The sequence below is a fragment of the Macaca fascicularis genome, chromosome 3 (genome assembly GCF_037993035.2).
Source record: "Macaca fascicularis isolate 582-1 chromosome 3, T2T-MFA8v1.1".
In the NCBI taxonomy this organism is placed as follows: Eukaryota; Metazoa; Chordata; class Mammalia; order Primates; family Cercopithecidae; genus Macaca; species Macaca fascicularis.
Genome location: NC_088377.1, coordinates 8,312,828 through 8,328,650, shown reverse-complemented (window position 1 = coordinate 8,328,650; position 15,823 = coordinate 8,312,828).

Genomic DNA, 15,823 nt, shown 5'->3' with positions numbered 1-15,823 from the left:
CCATTCATAAAATGTGGGTCATTAACCTTGAAGAATCTCAGTATCCAGAATCCGAGAATTTTGCATATGACATCATCTCCTCCAACTGATTGCATCTTGTAGTTATAGTTAGGAAGTTCTTTCTGCTGTCCAATCTAATCCCTACCTACGGCCACAGTATTCCCTTCAGTCTGGCCCGTGATTTAGGTCAAATAGGAGGAAATCAGTTTCAGTGAATTAAATCAATTAAGTTAACTTGAGAGGTCAAAAAAAAAAACTAAGAGACAACGTCAGTTTCTGTATTGCAGGACAAACATCATAATTCTAATTAAAATGTCATTTAAAAGGAAAGTTTTTGTAAAAACACCACTTGACACATTCCATAAGAATTAGTATTTTAAAAGTATTTCATACATGAGATGGTCTTCTTTTTATATAAAGTTTTGTGGTCGACCTAATTCATTTTAAAATCCCTTTTATCCAAAAGATGTTTTGGATTAATTTAAGTATTTGTTGCTGGATAATGTCAAGCTCCTTTTCAATGAAATGTCCTGTGTTGGGTTGTCACACCTGTTAAATATAAGCCTCCTTTTCTTTTGATATTCTGAGAAGGGCTTTAAAAGGTTTTCATCCCTCAATATGGAGATTTAATTGCTTTACCTATAATAAAAATAATCCCTATAAAATTCAGATTGTGGATATTTCAAAGCTGAAAGAACTATTGGATTGGGATGTAAAGGTTGCAGTTCAAAAAGTCTTCCACTTTTAATATAACATGCATGGTGTTATGAGTTATAAAATCCTGGTTATCATTTTGGAAGGTCTGGTTTTTGTTGTCCTTGCACGGAGCGTCTTTGAGCTTACTTTATGGCTTAGCAGTTCTGTGTGTGCATGTGTTAAATATGGAAAGGGTAGCATATCCCTCTACAGTAAATGCTCACAAGGGAGGAAGTCTCAGATTCTGTTTTAAACGAGGCACTGGAGTGAGATTCCTCACACTGACCCACTCACATCTTTGGTGAGCTCAAATCTGGCTTGAAGCCATTCTGAGGATGGCCATGGTTTGAGAAAGGAGATAGCTGTCATGCTTCAGCCACTGCCAGGTGTCTGAGCCTTACCCCCCCCAATCTCCCAATCACCTGGGACCTTCTTTTCATCACGCAAATGGGTCGGGCAGCACGGAAGCTTAGGAGTCATTAGAGGCCCCTGTCCTGTCCCATTCCTAGTTCCACTTCCCCTCATGGCAAATGATTAGAACACACTCACTCAAGCAACCAAGATATGGAAGCAATGGGAATATGTGTCAGAACACGACAGTTGGGGGTTCCAAGTGGAGCATCCCTGGGTCCCTCTCTCCCCCACCACCCTCAACTCATTCCCTGATTTCCATCACTGACTGTTAGTGAACAGGAGGACAGATGTGTATCTTCTCTTAGGAGAGTCTCTAACCTAGTACACAAGCATCACTATTATCTTTTATTACTTGCTGTTAAGAAGTCAGTTTTAGGTGTTCTTTATCCTTCCAGACAAACTAATTTCATGCAACACTCTCACCCTCTGAAGTGCTTTTTTAATCTACGTCAGATGCAGTTTAAGTCTTTAGTACACACAGCAGTTCTCAATAACACGTGGTGACCACAAACTGCTCCGTAAAATTGCATAATGTATAATTCCTATCAACTTGCATAACACACAAAATAAGTTGATATGAAACACATTGTCCATCTGTCAATGAGCTTTGGTGACAAAGATTATACAAAACAAATCAGGAGACTCTATTTGTATTTTTAAAGTGGAATTACATAGAGTACAACAGGAGATTTACTCCAGCTTTTCTGACAATTATACTTAGGCGGTTCAGTTTTGAACTTCGTATACTATGACACTAAATCTATCACGAACAATTTTGTCCTGTACATTTTCATAGCATGATTACTCATGAGTGTAAAACTAGTTGCAATTTTAGAAAATTGAGACAATTTCTTCTCAGCGATTTTTTTGTATTGATAAAGTCACTAGCTGATATGGTTTGGCTGTGTCCGCACCCAAATCTCCCAGAATTCCCACATGTTGTGGGAGGGGCCCAAGGGCAGGTAATTGAATCATGGAGGCTGGTCTTTCCCCTGCTATTCTCATGATAGTGAATAAGTCTCACAAGATCTGATGGGTTTATCAGGGGTTTCCGCTTTTGCTTTTTCCTCTTTTTTCTCTTGCTGCTGCCGTGTAAGAAGTACCTTTTGCCTCTCACCATGATTCTGAGGCCTCTCCAGCCATGCGGAACTGTAAGTCCAATCCAACCTCTTTTTCTTCCCAGTCTCGGGTATGCCTTTGTCAGCAGCATGAAAACAGACTAATACACTAGCATAACAGTACGTCAATGCAAATAAAAGCAGTATCTTTTTTTTTTTTTTTTTTTTTTGAGACGGCAGAGTCTCGCTCTGTCACCCAGGCTCAAGTGCAGTGGTGTGATCTCAGCTCACTGCAAGCTCCACGTCCCAGGTTCACACCATTCTCCTGCCTCAGCCTCCTAGCTAGCTGGGACTACAGGCGCCCACCACCACATCCGGCTAATTTTTTTTGTATTTTTAGTAGAGACAGGGTTTCACCTTGTTAGCCAGGATGGTCTCGATCTCCAGACCTCGTGATCCACCTGCCTCAGCCTCCCAAAGTGCTGGGATTACAGGCTTGAGCCACCGTGCCCAGCCAAAAGCAATATCTTAAGTTCTCTTTTGTATCCTAAAATAGTAAATCATTATGTTAGGATTATGGATGATCTGATACAATTTAAATGGGTAAAACGTCCATTGCAGGTATCATGCACCAGCAATTATTAGTAATGCATGTGACCAGGGATCCAACACTTAGCAGCCACATGACCTTGGGCAAGTCATAACCACTTGATTAAAGCCTCAGTTTTCTTATTTAATAACTGAGGTTGTTGAGGTGGATGACCTCAAATATACTAAACACAGGACCTTCCAGGGAAGAACTTGGGTTATTCATCTTCCTCTCTACTCTTTGGAGTAGTGACTAATTGATTGATTAAGGGGAAACCTCTTGGTAATTTACTTCTCTTTGATTAAACCCTTATGCACACACTTCTTGCTTCTCTTCAGCAGCACTGCAGCAAGAAGTGTGCCTTTCTGGGATATGTTCTGTTACCTTTGCATGCCATATCCACCTGGTATGGGTGGAGAACTACAGTCCACAGAGCAGCAGTCTGGACCCTGCCTCCACATCAAAACCACTTTGATGATGGAGCTTCAAAACTATTGCCATCATCTGGGCACCATCTCAGACCCAGTGAATCAGAATCTCATGGGACAGAGAGACCATCGTGGCACTGACAGGTACATTTGAAATTCTCCAGGTAGTTGAAATGGACTTCCAGGATAGTGGGTCACAGCGTTTGACATTATAGCCATTAAATCAATGATGAAGGAATTCCGAAAGCTTCATCTTATTAGATATCTCTGGGAAAGCACATTTTTAAAATGAACCTCTGGCCAGGCACAGTGGCTCAAACATGTAATCCCAGTACTTTGGGAGGCCAAGGTGGAAGGAGTTTGAGAGCAATCTGAGAAACATGGTAAAATCCCATCTGTACAAAAAATTTAAAAATTAACTAGGCATGGTGATGCACAGCTGTGGCCCTGGCTACTCCGAAGGCTGAGGCAGGAGGGTAGCTTGAGCCCATGAGCTCAAGGATGTAGTGAGCAACTGTGATCGTGCTATTACACTCAGCCTAGGCAATAGAGCAAGACCCTGTCTCGTTTTTTAAAAAAACTTCCTACTCCCAAAACAGCTTGAGTCCACTCCTTCCATTGCTAGTGTCATTCTTCACACAGTTACAAGGTCCTGGATACTTGGAATCCCTTCCTCATTTTGTCCCCTTGTCCTGGAATGTCCTTCCCATTCTTACCGTAGCAGATGTTCATTTGGATCTACCTTTTACAAAGCACTTACATGCATATTTGCCCTGGGGATAAACATGCATGTAAGTGCCTTGTAAACGCCCATCAGTCACTTTGCGCAGGGGTGACAAGGTGGAAACTCCAAGTTCGCACAACTAGAAAGTAAGTCAAGACTCAAACCCAGGCCTTGGGGCTTTCCCTGCATGGCCAGCTCACCACCCTCCCTTATTCAAGGTCTCTTTCTGGGTACCTCCCTGCCAGCCCTGTGCCTAATTTAATTCCTGCCCTCTGGCACTCCTTCCCACCTCTGGGACAGCACTTACTTCTCCTAACTTCATCATCCACGAATTGGAACTGTCTGCATCTTTTGCTTCCCTTTTACACATCAGCTCCTTGAGGCAACTTTAGTTGCCCTTGACTTTGTTTACAACAGTGACTCAAAAAGAATCAGATCTTTGAACCCTGCCCCTCACTTGCCCCATTGCTAAATAGTCACCATAGGCCATGTTGACTCCCCACAGCTCCCATGAACAGCCCCCTTTGTCTATTTCCAGGACCAATTTGCCTCGTTCAAGGTTTTATAACCTCACATCTAGCCACTGAGGCTGTCTCCTCACTGCCCACCCGGTCACTGGTGTCTGCCTGCACCAAGTCACCCTGCACTACAGCAAGCACCATCATGCAGTCTTAGAAACCTTCAGGAACGCCTCCTGCCTGCTGAATAGATTGCAGATGTATTTGCTAGGTGTCACAGAATGAGAATTAGAAAACTGTGAGCATACTTCTTTGCTTTTGCCTTGCAGAGGGCAAGCTCTTCACCAGGGACAACGTTTGATGTCTGCCTAGCTGCCTGGAGGAGAAGGGGAGATTAGGATTTGTTACAGAAGAAGTGTAAGGTGCAAAGTAGGATTATGGAGCAGAACAGGAGCTGCATTCCTTTGAGACTGTGCACTCAGCACTGCACCGGCCTGGAGCACATGCACTCAGGGAGTGTGCTGACAGTGCAGACAAAAAGAGAATCCTGTGTGCCATTAAGATGTAGCTGGAGAGTTTGAATTCAGGAAGGGGAGAGAATAATATAGGGGAAAGCCTGCTCTTTCTGAAGTCCATGAATTGTGGGGAGAGATCAAGGAAGGAGTTATAAAAATGTCTAGGTCCCTACTGTCTTCTCTGGCTTCTGCCCAGAGCCGGGGGCCAGGTGAGGTCAATGCTCAGGGCAGAGGGAGTTTTTGCACCCAGTCCCTAATGAGGACCGTGGAAGCTCTTGCACTCCAGAACCTATGGTGGTGGAGGGCGGCCTGGGTGTTCCTCTGTGGTACAGATTCTGAGTGGAGATTTGAGGCATCTGCTTCTGTGAGGTAAGGTCACAGTGAACCTTGGAAATCAACCTCTGGTCTTGCGGGCTGGGTAAAGGGTGTGGCTGAGCCTGGTGTTAAACAGCCGGCAGGCCCTGAGGGAAGGCCAAGTGGCCAAGAGGTGCCAAGGCAGGCCCTGGACAATGAGTTCCCCCAGCCACAGGCTTCAGTCATGTAGGCCAGCCCAGCAAGAGGAACCCAGAGGATAACAGACTTTCCCCAGAAACCCAAAGACATTGTGTCTGAGGACTTCCGTTCTTCCAGAAGATCTGTGCTACTCCAAGTGTGGATCAGGAATGGTCTGTGAAATGTGTTACCAGTCTCAACAAGATAAGTCCAGAAACTGAGGGTAAGAGTGTAGAAACGTTTACAGCTATTTGACCGCGTATGTTCATGTCTGTTCAACCTAATAAAACTTGAGCTTGGATTTTGTATGTCTTTTTCATTTCCTTTTTTCTAGTAACTTATTTTTCTCATACTTCACAAAATGTCCATTAGCACCATATTGAACATTTTAAAACAAACAAACAAATTGGTTTTTTATCGTGGAACGTTTGAGAAGCACTGCAGTAAACCACAGCAAGCCCACAGGCCCCAACACCATCTTAGAAAGAGACTCAAGCAAAGAGTTACAGCTCATTTTATCCAAGGGAGACCTGGCCCTGCCTAGAGACTGTTTACTGGATCAGACTTAAAGCACTGACCAGGTCTGGTGATAAAGCTCACATTTTTCCTGCTAACCAGCAGGTGGGGCACAGGAGGAAGCTCAGATTGACTGAAACAATGACCCTTTCTCTGCACACATAAGTTGTGGTGTGAATTAAGATTTGTAACTCCTATATGTGGGTATCCGGGTCTCCCACAATCTGGGTCCAGGTTTTCTTTCTAATTAAACGCCCATCACTTTCTTACATGAATCTCCATAGGCCCAGGATTCTCTCCCGAATCCTTTCTGACGGTGCACAACCACAACCTATGGTTCTTATGTTTGCCCCATTTGGCACAGCATCAGAAAGATACTCCATCTTAACAAATCTCTATTGATTTCTTGGCCTTTGGTATCACATTCTAAGCCTCGGGCAACAGTGTTTGTAACCCAACTCACCTCCTAGTGCCTACCTATGACCAACATAATTGACTCTCACCCTAGATCCCACTGGTCCACCTCCCTGAGTTCACCCACAGTTGCAGTGGACCATTCACTCACATACCGACAGGTTCTTGGCATGAGCATCTCTGGCTTCTCTGAAACAGGCTTTCTCTGGGGCCACTGAAGCTTGCTCAGCCTTTGTGCAAAGCAGCCCAGAAGGGCTGAGGATGGGCTACCCAATTCTCGACCCATAAGGGAGAGCAGTTGGTGGATCAGTGCCCCAGCTCCTCACTCCCCAGAGGCACAACTCTGAAGTTCATTCCACAGGGTTCCTTGGAGGCTTCCCATGCAATCAGGCCTCGACTGTCCACTGAGGCAGTAATGAGCTTCCAGACGTTTTCTTAATTGGCCAGCCTCCCTTGTTCCTCTTCTCCACTCCCTCACTTTTGCTTCCTGGGATCACTTTCTAGGTAAACTACTCGAACCCAAGGTCTTGTTTCAAGTCTTCTTTAAATGGAAACCCAATAAAGGCACCATCCCAGTGGGCTCTTCGTTATCTATATTTGCCCAGACCCTTATTCTTCCAGCACTGGTGCAGAACCAACCTGGCTTCCAGGTGGAAGGTGCCCATGGACCTGATCCAGGATGGGACCAAGGGCCAGGTGATACAGCCAAGAAGAGCTAGAAGCACATCTCTGTGGAGAATTGAGCTTTGAGTGATTCAAAGGCCTCATCCTCTTGCAACCTGACTGATGAAGCAGCTAGTGTCAAAGAAGATGGCAACTCTGTCACTTTTGCCTAAAAATACCCAAAGCTCCCTGTGATCCAAGAGGCCTTCATCTTTGCAGCTGTCACTACCAGCACAAACAGAAGACAGCCCTAACCCCTTACATACCACCTGATTTCTTTCGCTGCTTTGTAGCTCCTTAGTAATCACTTTAACCAAGGAGGCAGAGGAAAAGATGGTACAAAGAAATACAGAAAGATCAGGATACAATACAGATGATGTAGCTCTGCCTCACCCATGGGTGACTATAACTGCTAGAAGACTGTGGGTGTTGGGGAAAGCAAGTCCCCACCCAGGACTGAGCACAACTCCAAAGCACATGGCCCCACCGAGTACTGGGCCTGCAGGTGCACATCCATCAGTCTGTGAAGGTCGCAGAGAAAGGGAAAGAAAGCATTGCAATTAGGAGTGTTTAGTATTTCTCATGCAGCCTCTCGCACAGGCAGGGTGCACTCTGTTCCTGTGCTGTTTCACACGCTCTTCCATTATGGAACTCAGCACACGATCTTGATGATGTTGGTCTCTGTCTCCTGCCAGCCTGTGTTTCTTGATGGCGGGTTTGTCTTATTTATCTTAGTACTCTCAGAGCCTGGCACATGGGAGATATTGAATAAATGTTTTTCAAATTAGGTTGCAATAAATTAAATTGGGTCTACTTTGGCTTGGATGAAAATACACTGGAGATAAAAACAAAGCGTAGTGCAGTTTGATTGAGTTGTTCTGTCTCTCTCTATATATGTATATGTATTTATATTTAGTTGTAAAAAATATAAATTTATACACACACACACTTTCTTCTAAATTGGTCTGAGTTGAGGCAAACCAATGTGTGTACATTCCATTAATCAGCCAGGTCCAGTGTTCTGTTCATTTATGACTATATTCAATAAAGGATTCTAAATCATCATCATAGAAAGATGACCCCAGAACTCAGGGCCTTGCAGCCCAGTTCCAAAGAAAAGAAAATGTGAACTTTTTCTCCAAAGTGTTAAATTGTAAGGAGTGGTTTTCCTTGCGTGTTACTGCTAGGCCCACAATTGAGTGCCAAATTGCTAATGAATAGGTAGACCACGTTGTCCATTTTCCCTTGGCAATTAAGATTAAAGTTACATACCTTTTATGATATCCTCCCCAGCCCCCAGAATAAGCCATGGCAGCCACACCTTTCCCCCTGAAATATCCCCTTCATTTCTCACCCGCTCTGTGGCTATTCCTGGGACCGAGCCCCTTTTCGTGAGTTCCAGCAGGTCCCCATCAACCCCCAAATCCCACCACAGGCCACATCGTCCCAGACCAGACCACGTCTGTTGAGCTAGCTGTCTGTTTCTATGTGAGTCTATCACCAAAGTAAGTTACATTCTTTCACTACCAAAGTTACTGGGCCTTTTTTTTTTTTTTTTTTTTTTTTTTTTAACAATCCTTGGAAATGATCCCAGCTTTAAAAAGAACGAAACTCTCAACAGTCAGCCAAATACAACTTTTGAATAATTTAAATGAGAGCTACTAAGTCTTTTGAAAACAACCCCAACCCTGTGTTCTCTGATGTGAACAGGAAAAAAAAAATTATGCACCAATGTGCAGAATTTGAGCCTATGCAGATGGCATGTTTTGCACCATAGACTGCTGTTACTGTTTTGGCCGACACGTTCCTATGGGGTGTTGAGTTTTGCTTGTGGATTGATCTCTAAGTTACTTTATAGTTGAATCTATCATCATATTTTCCTGGGATTTTATTTCTCTTCATTTTAAACAGATACATCAGAGATGGAGCGAGGAGCTTAGGCTAGTAAGCAGCCAGCCTCCTCTGTTTGACCAAAATGTTCCCTCACTTTCAGAAGAATCCGTGAATGTTGTTTGACATGAAAAGAAAGAGAAAAGCATTTAGATAGTTCCTAAAGAAAAATAAAGCTTAACAAAGCCACTGCAGAGAAATCTCCTTTCTTCTGGGGCCATGACCAACAGCACTATATAGAGAATCACATAAATAGACAACCTGCTTTCCCGTCCATTTGGGACACTCTAGACAGACAGAAAGGAGAGAGTCCAGAGATCTTTACTAAGCACCCATGATGTATGATGTGCTGTGCCTGGGATAAACTGTGATTTCCAGGAGCTTCTATTCATCTTCTATTCTTATAAGCACACAAGAAGCTACAAAAAGATTTTGTAATCTAAGGGAAAGTAGGGATAGAAACAGAGCGAATTACTATTAACGAGTTTAGCTGCAAGTACAATTTTTTCTGACACTGGGCACCGAGGTGAGTTTCTTGTAAGTGGTTCGAACTTGGATTTATTGTCGTTGTGTTCTCATCATCCTACCATAAGTGAATCAGGCACCACCGAGAGAAGCACATGTTCATTTATGCATTCAGCACACACGTATGGTGCACCCAGTGTATGCATCATGCCAGGAACTGAGGAAGAGAAGATGATGAGGACTTCTGCCCTCCAGACACTCATGATCAGCTAGGGGAGACAGGTATGCAAATGCATCCTTTAAGAGTACTGTGAGAAGTGCAATGAGAGAGACAAACTGTCCATTCACAAGACTCACTCCTTCATACCTGGATGCAATACGGATGGAGGTAAGATTTAGGACTTTCTGCAGAGCCATTGAATTTTAAGTAGGCCCAAACTGCATCTGTCTAGGAAGTTAGGCAGTATATATCTGTCCAAGCAAAAACTGAATGAAGCAGATGACGCCCATGGATTCAAACATAAACAAGGTCTCTGTGGGAATGTACAGGATTGACTCTCCCAGATTAAAGTTGAACCCTACCGTCTAGAAATACTATGATTCTTATCAGACAAAATCAAAACATACAAATTTAAATTGGAACAAAAGAATAAAATGTATTTGACTCACTTCATGTAGCACAGATTTGGATTTTTGTTGTTGTGTATAACAATTCAAGAACTAAGAATTCAACCCAAGTTTTAAAAGATAAAACTGACTCCACATATCTTTAGTAAAAGGCCAGCAATACCTCCCAAAGCGTTCATAATGGTTTTAGGAATAAAGTGCTAGGGGTTGACTAACACTATTAAGAAAATTGGGTATAAATTTGAAAGAAATTGTGTGTGGGTCCCTCCCAGACCATCTTAGCCCATAGAAGTCTCTTATTTCCTTGAGATTGTTTCAAGGCATCAGAAATCTCCTTCTCATGTTACCTACCCTGCCCCATATGCCAACAGTTCTTTCTCTCTTTGCATGAATCATTTCTCGCCTGTAAAGAATCTCTTGCCCTTTTTTTTTTTTTTTTTTTTCTGAGACAGAGTCTCTCTCTGTAGCCCAGGCTGGAGTGCAGTGGCGTGATCTTGGCTCACTGGAACCTCCGCCTCCTGGGTTCAACTGATTCTCCTGCCTCAGCCTCCTGAGTAACTGGGACTACAGGCACGTGTCACCATACCTGGCTAATTTTTTGTATTTTTAGTAGAGATAGGGTTTCACCATGTTAGTCAGTATGTTCTCAATCTCCTGACCTTGTGATCCTCCTACCTCGGCCTCCCAAAGTGCTGGGATTACAGGCGTGAGCCACTACACCCAGCCTCGCTTTTTGCTTAGACTGAGGACTTTTCAAAATCATGAGTCAGTTCTCCCTCTTCTCTTTTTGTTCCTCAAATTCTCTGGAACTCTATTAAATACAGGAATTTAAAAATGGCTGTTGAATCAGTTGTTTCAGCTCCACTGTTGCTAAGCCACCTTTGAAACAATTAAGACACCATCAATTTTTCTACAGTTTATATAGTACCAGTGTACAAAGTAGATACTCAGGAAAAGGTGTGGGTGAATTAACTGATTCTGAAGAATTGAGAATTGTCCCTGAGTTGTATAAGAATGATTGTGTATATTTTTAGTTAAAAGCTTGTAATTGCCCCTAAAGAGCTTATAATGCAAACGACAACTAGGTTCTCAGGTTTTAAATCTCTGGTTAACAGGCTCATGGGCACTACTTTGCAGGACATATTTTAAAATAGAATGGGGTCGGGGGGAATGTACAGAAGAATTATTTGAATTCTATCATCATTTACTTACTTAAAACTTATTTTTGTATTTCATGTTAACTACTTTTGTTTGCTTTGTTTTGATGGAAACTAAAATCCACCTTCTCTGACAAAATACTATTTTTGATATTCAATAAGCAGATTTCTTATTCATCCTTTTCTTTAAAAATTACTTTCCTATATTACAATGTGTATTTGTTAATCACATATGGAATCAGCTTTTAAACAGAAGAAAACAAGCATCAGCTCTGTAGAAACTACAGACGTTTTGGATAAGATTAAACAAGACAGCTTCAAAAGACCAAAACATGAATCTACCCCAGCCCTTGTTGGTCAAATCACATGGGCCTTCAGCTGTCTCGTCTTTCTAGACTCTCATCTTATGATGAAAGTTAAATAAATTCAGTTGTACATGATGTTTTTTTAACTCTAAATTAGAGAAGCAATGGAGACTTTACCCCCTAATAATGGGATCATATATGTAATTCTTAAAATCGATAAAGGCCATTTGTGCTGTAAGAATTACTCCATTTTCTGTTGTAAAGGTGACTATTTTAACTTGAATATCTTAACAGGTCAACAAGATATGCCCCCAGTAGTAGAATGACATTTTTTTTGTTTGTTTTCACTCCTCAAAAGCCATTTTATAAGACAATGCACATTTCAACATCAGCATAAATAACAGCCTTGTTTGAAAACTCAGGAGGCAGCTTTACTCTTTCTCCGCCTTTTTCCTACCCAGCCCTCCCCCTCCTCTGAACTGAACCACACCTCTCTAGAAATACTCGCTTTCTTAATGAAAACCATATTTAAAAAAAAAAAAAAGGTTTGCATGACCCGCTGAAACGCCTGGACAATCTTTAATGTCAGCTTCAGACGACACGTGTCTTATGAAAGTCTGGGGCCCTGCTCGTCTGGCAGAGCAAGCTCTGTCCCACATCTTTATGAGAAAGAGGGACAAAACTTCTGTTTTTGGCATTTTATGTTGGAGTCTGTTTTAAGCAAGGAGGAAAAAAATAGCAACGTAGAGTCTAGACAGAAAAGATGGGGGTGAAATCTGGAAGCCATTCACCCCGGCAAGGGCAGCGGCAGCCCGTCGGCAGCAGGGATCGCCTTACGCTGCCTAATTACACATGAAAAATGTACACACCGCGTCTCTCAACTGCTTGGAAAAATAGATGGTAGGATGGCGCTTTTGGACGGTGGCAACTGAACCACTTGTGTATTCTGGATGTGGGATCTCTTACTCCACGCATTTTGCAAAGTGATTTCTTTTTTCAGGGACACGGGTATTCTGTTCATGCTCCCCCCAAGATGTTTTAAATGTATTCTCAATTTGGCAAATGGTCACATTCTGTGAAGAATATTTAGATATTAAAGTAGGCTCTGTATGAGATCAAGTTAGACACATTTCTATAGTAGAGAGCTTGCCTAAGAGTAAGATGAAGACTGTGGAGTCCTCAAACCTACTTTAGGATCTCACTGATGGCTTGAGGTGATTTGCAGTCACAAGGGCAACTTCTAAATCATTAGAGTGGCCTGCTTGTGCAATCACAGACTTCGTGCCAAACATAGGTCTACATTTTATGCAGGATAATGATTTTTTAAGAATCCTTTAATATAGTGTCTTTTTCCAGGAGTTCAAAGCATTTTTCACAGATATTAGCATTCAGTCACATAACATTCCTGGGATCTAAGGGGGGATGAGGCCGTAGCCAGGAGCTGACTGCAGAGGAGGTGTGTGCGCAAGCTTTGATGCTGGAGAGATTCTCCTGAAGGAGAAATGGTAGGAGAGAAATTTAGAACCCAACCTTAACGAATGTTGAAGAGCAGAGCTAGCTGTGTGGGTGAGAGAGAGACTGACAGACAGACTTGGAGAGGTGGGTAGAGGTCAGGGAAAGCCTGGGATAGAGAAACTGTCCAACAGAAGCTCAAAGCAAGTAAAAGAGGATGCCAGGGAGCTATTTGGGGCCCCGAGAAGGGGTCATCTATGGAAGGTTTGGGAGCATCAGGATACCAGGAAGGCTGGATGCCATGAGTGGTGAAGTCAATGGGACCAGCTCCTATGGGCTCTGGGTAAACACTGGGAGAGGAGTCCGGAGCTGTGGGCAGAGTGGGTGACATGGAGTGGTTCAACGTGGGGGAGGCTCCCTGGTCAGGAGAGCAGAGACTGTGGGGGCTCTAAGGGGAGACTTAGGGAGAGACTGTTGTTCTCCTAGCAAGAGATGGTGATGGTTTGGACCAAAAGAGGAAGAATCTAGAAACATTTCCCTAAGGCTGATTGAAGGCTGAGTCTGTCATCCTGCCAGTGTCCCAGGGTTCAGCAAACATCAAACACAAGGGCCTCCTTCTAACATGAAACATCTATGTGCCCTTCAGTGAGGATTATTAAGCATAGCGGAGCAATCCACACCAAAGACCACCAAAGAACCACACCAAAGACCACTAAGCAGCCACTAAAAATGATATCTTGGGATGGTAACTGCAGCAGGTGTATACCTCAGTCAAAATACATCAAATTGTGCATACACTTAATCTCTGGCCACTTTATTATATAAGAACATGCTTTAATAACAAATAGTAAATTAATTATTTAACCAATGTAAGGCTAGGATAAGCCTTGTACGTGCCTCTGAATGTCCCTGGGGCTATACTTCTGATTGAAACCACAATAGCAATAGCTAATATTTTCCTCATGCTGCCAACGTGACCAGAATTCTTCTAAGCATTTTGCATAGATTAATTCAGTTAACAGTTCCAGCAATGCTATCAGATAGATACTATTATTATCTCCATTTCGGTGGGGAAGAAATGAAGTCACAGAAAGTTCACGAGCTTTGGCCAAAATGTCTCATCAGTGGGAGCCTGAGATTATTTGCAGCCTCCTTCCCTCACAGGGCAACTCTAAGAACCAAGCAGAGGCAGGCACCAAAGGGCTCTGACAAGTGCAAGGATCGGCCAGGCACGATGGCTCATGCCTGTAATCCCAGCACTCTGGGAGGCCGAGGCAGGCAGATCATGAGGTCAGGAGATCGAGACCATTCTGGCTAACATGGTGAAACCCCATCTCTACTAAAAAAATACAAAAAATTAGCCAGGCCTGGTGGCAGGTGCCTGTATCCCAGCTACTTGGGAGGCTGAGGCAGAAGAATCGCTTGAACCCGGGAAGCGGAGCTTGCAGTGAGCTGAGGTTGCACAACTGCACTCCAGCATGGGCAACAGAGGGAGACTCTATCTAAAAAAAAAAAAAAAAAAAAAAGTGCAAGGATCCACATCTGACCAAAATGCCACCAATTTTTCCACAGTGATAAGGAATAGCTTGTCTGTGGTAGGAATCCGGGGAAGATTCTAGTGACCACACCACCCCCCAGTTTCCCTCCAGGAAACAAATAATTACTTTAATTACCCTTTCCAGAGCCCTGTTTTCCATCCTCATAATCATTACTTTTGCTCTTTTCTGAATTCTATCCAATTTTCTTACATCTCTCTAAAAATTTGTGGACACTATTGACCTGCAAAGAAAGTTTGAAATCGTTGACAAAAAAGATGTTTGCAGGAAAACCTTGCAATAGACGGGTCAGGTCATCAGAAGATTTTGATATCTGGGAGTTACACATGAGTTACTAAAACCCTGGCTTCTGTCCCAAATATAGATCCCAGGTGTTTAAGTCACCAATGAGGAACTGTTTTTGTTACAAGGCTGGAGGTCTGGTGGTGTGGGGAGGTGGGTCTGTGGCAGTGACAAGGTTACAGCCCACAGTGATTATCAGAGCTTGTTGACCCTTGAAGTCTCTGGGAGTGCTCAAGTTCTCCCAGCCTCGTATCCCAGTCCCGTATCCCAGCCTAGAGCCCTCTTTTGAAGTAACCTGACAGGTTCTGTTCTGGGGAGGTGACCGTCTTAGGACTATACAGTGTCATTTCAGAGGTCCATTGCTCCCCCCACCCCCATCAGGCACAGGAAGACCCCAAAGAAAACCTTGCTTCCACCATGAAGCTGTGCAACTTTACACAAATTCCCTAAGCTCTCTGGACTTTTCTCTCCTCATCTGTAAAATGAAGCTAGCAATATCTTCCTCATAGGGTTTCTGAAGATGAGAGGTGATAGCAGCTAAAAATGCCTGGTGTGGAGTAGCCTTTGTGACAATGGGGAAAATTTGACACCCAATTATGTCAACCAGTCCTTGGGTTGACATTCCAAGCCTTTCTCACAAGCAGGTTCTTACTCGAGGTTTGAAGATTCACTAGAATCTTTACAAAGGGAAAGGAAGGGAAGGGAAGGGGAAAGGAGAGAAAGGAAGGGGAGGGGAGGGGAGGGGAAGGGAGGGAAGGGAAGGCAAGGCAAGGCAAGGGAAGGGAAGGGAAGGGAAGGGAAGGGAAGGGAAGGGAAGGGAAGGCAAGGGAAGGGAAGGGAAGGGAAGGGAAGGGAAGGGAAGGGAAGGGAAGGGAAGGGAAGGGAAGGGAAGGGAGAACTGGAGGGCCTCCAAGGGCACACATCAACCATGCAGGAATTTCTACTTTTAAAATTCTGGGTGAAATTGTATTTCCCCATTTCCCAGGCTGGGGTGTGGATGTACCCAGGGAAGGGTCATAGCCAGCCTGTGGGACTTTGAACCCTGTTCCATCTCCCAGATATCATATTGAGTGAAGGGCACCAAAGTCCTTCCAGAGCTAGTACACATTAATGAGATCACAT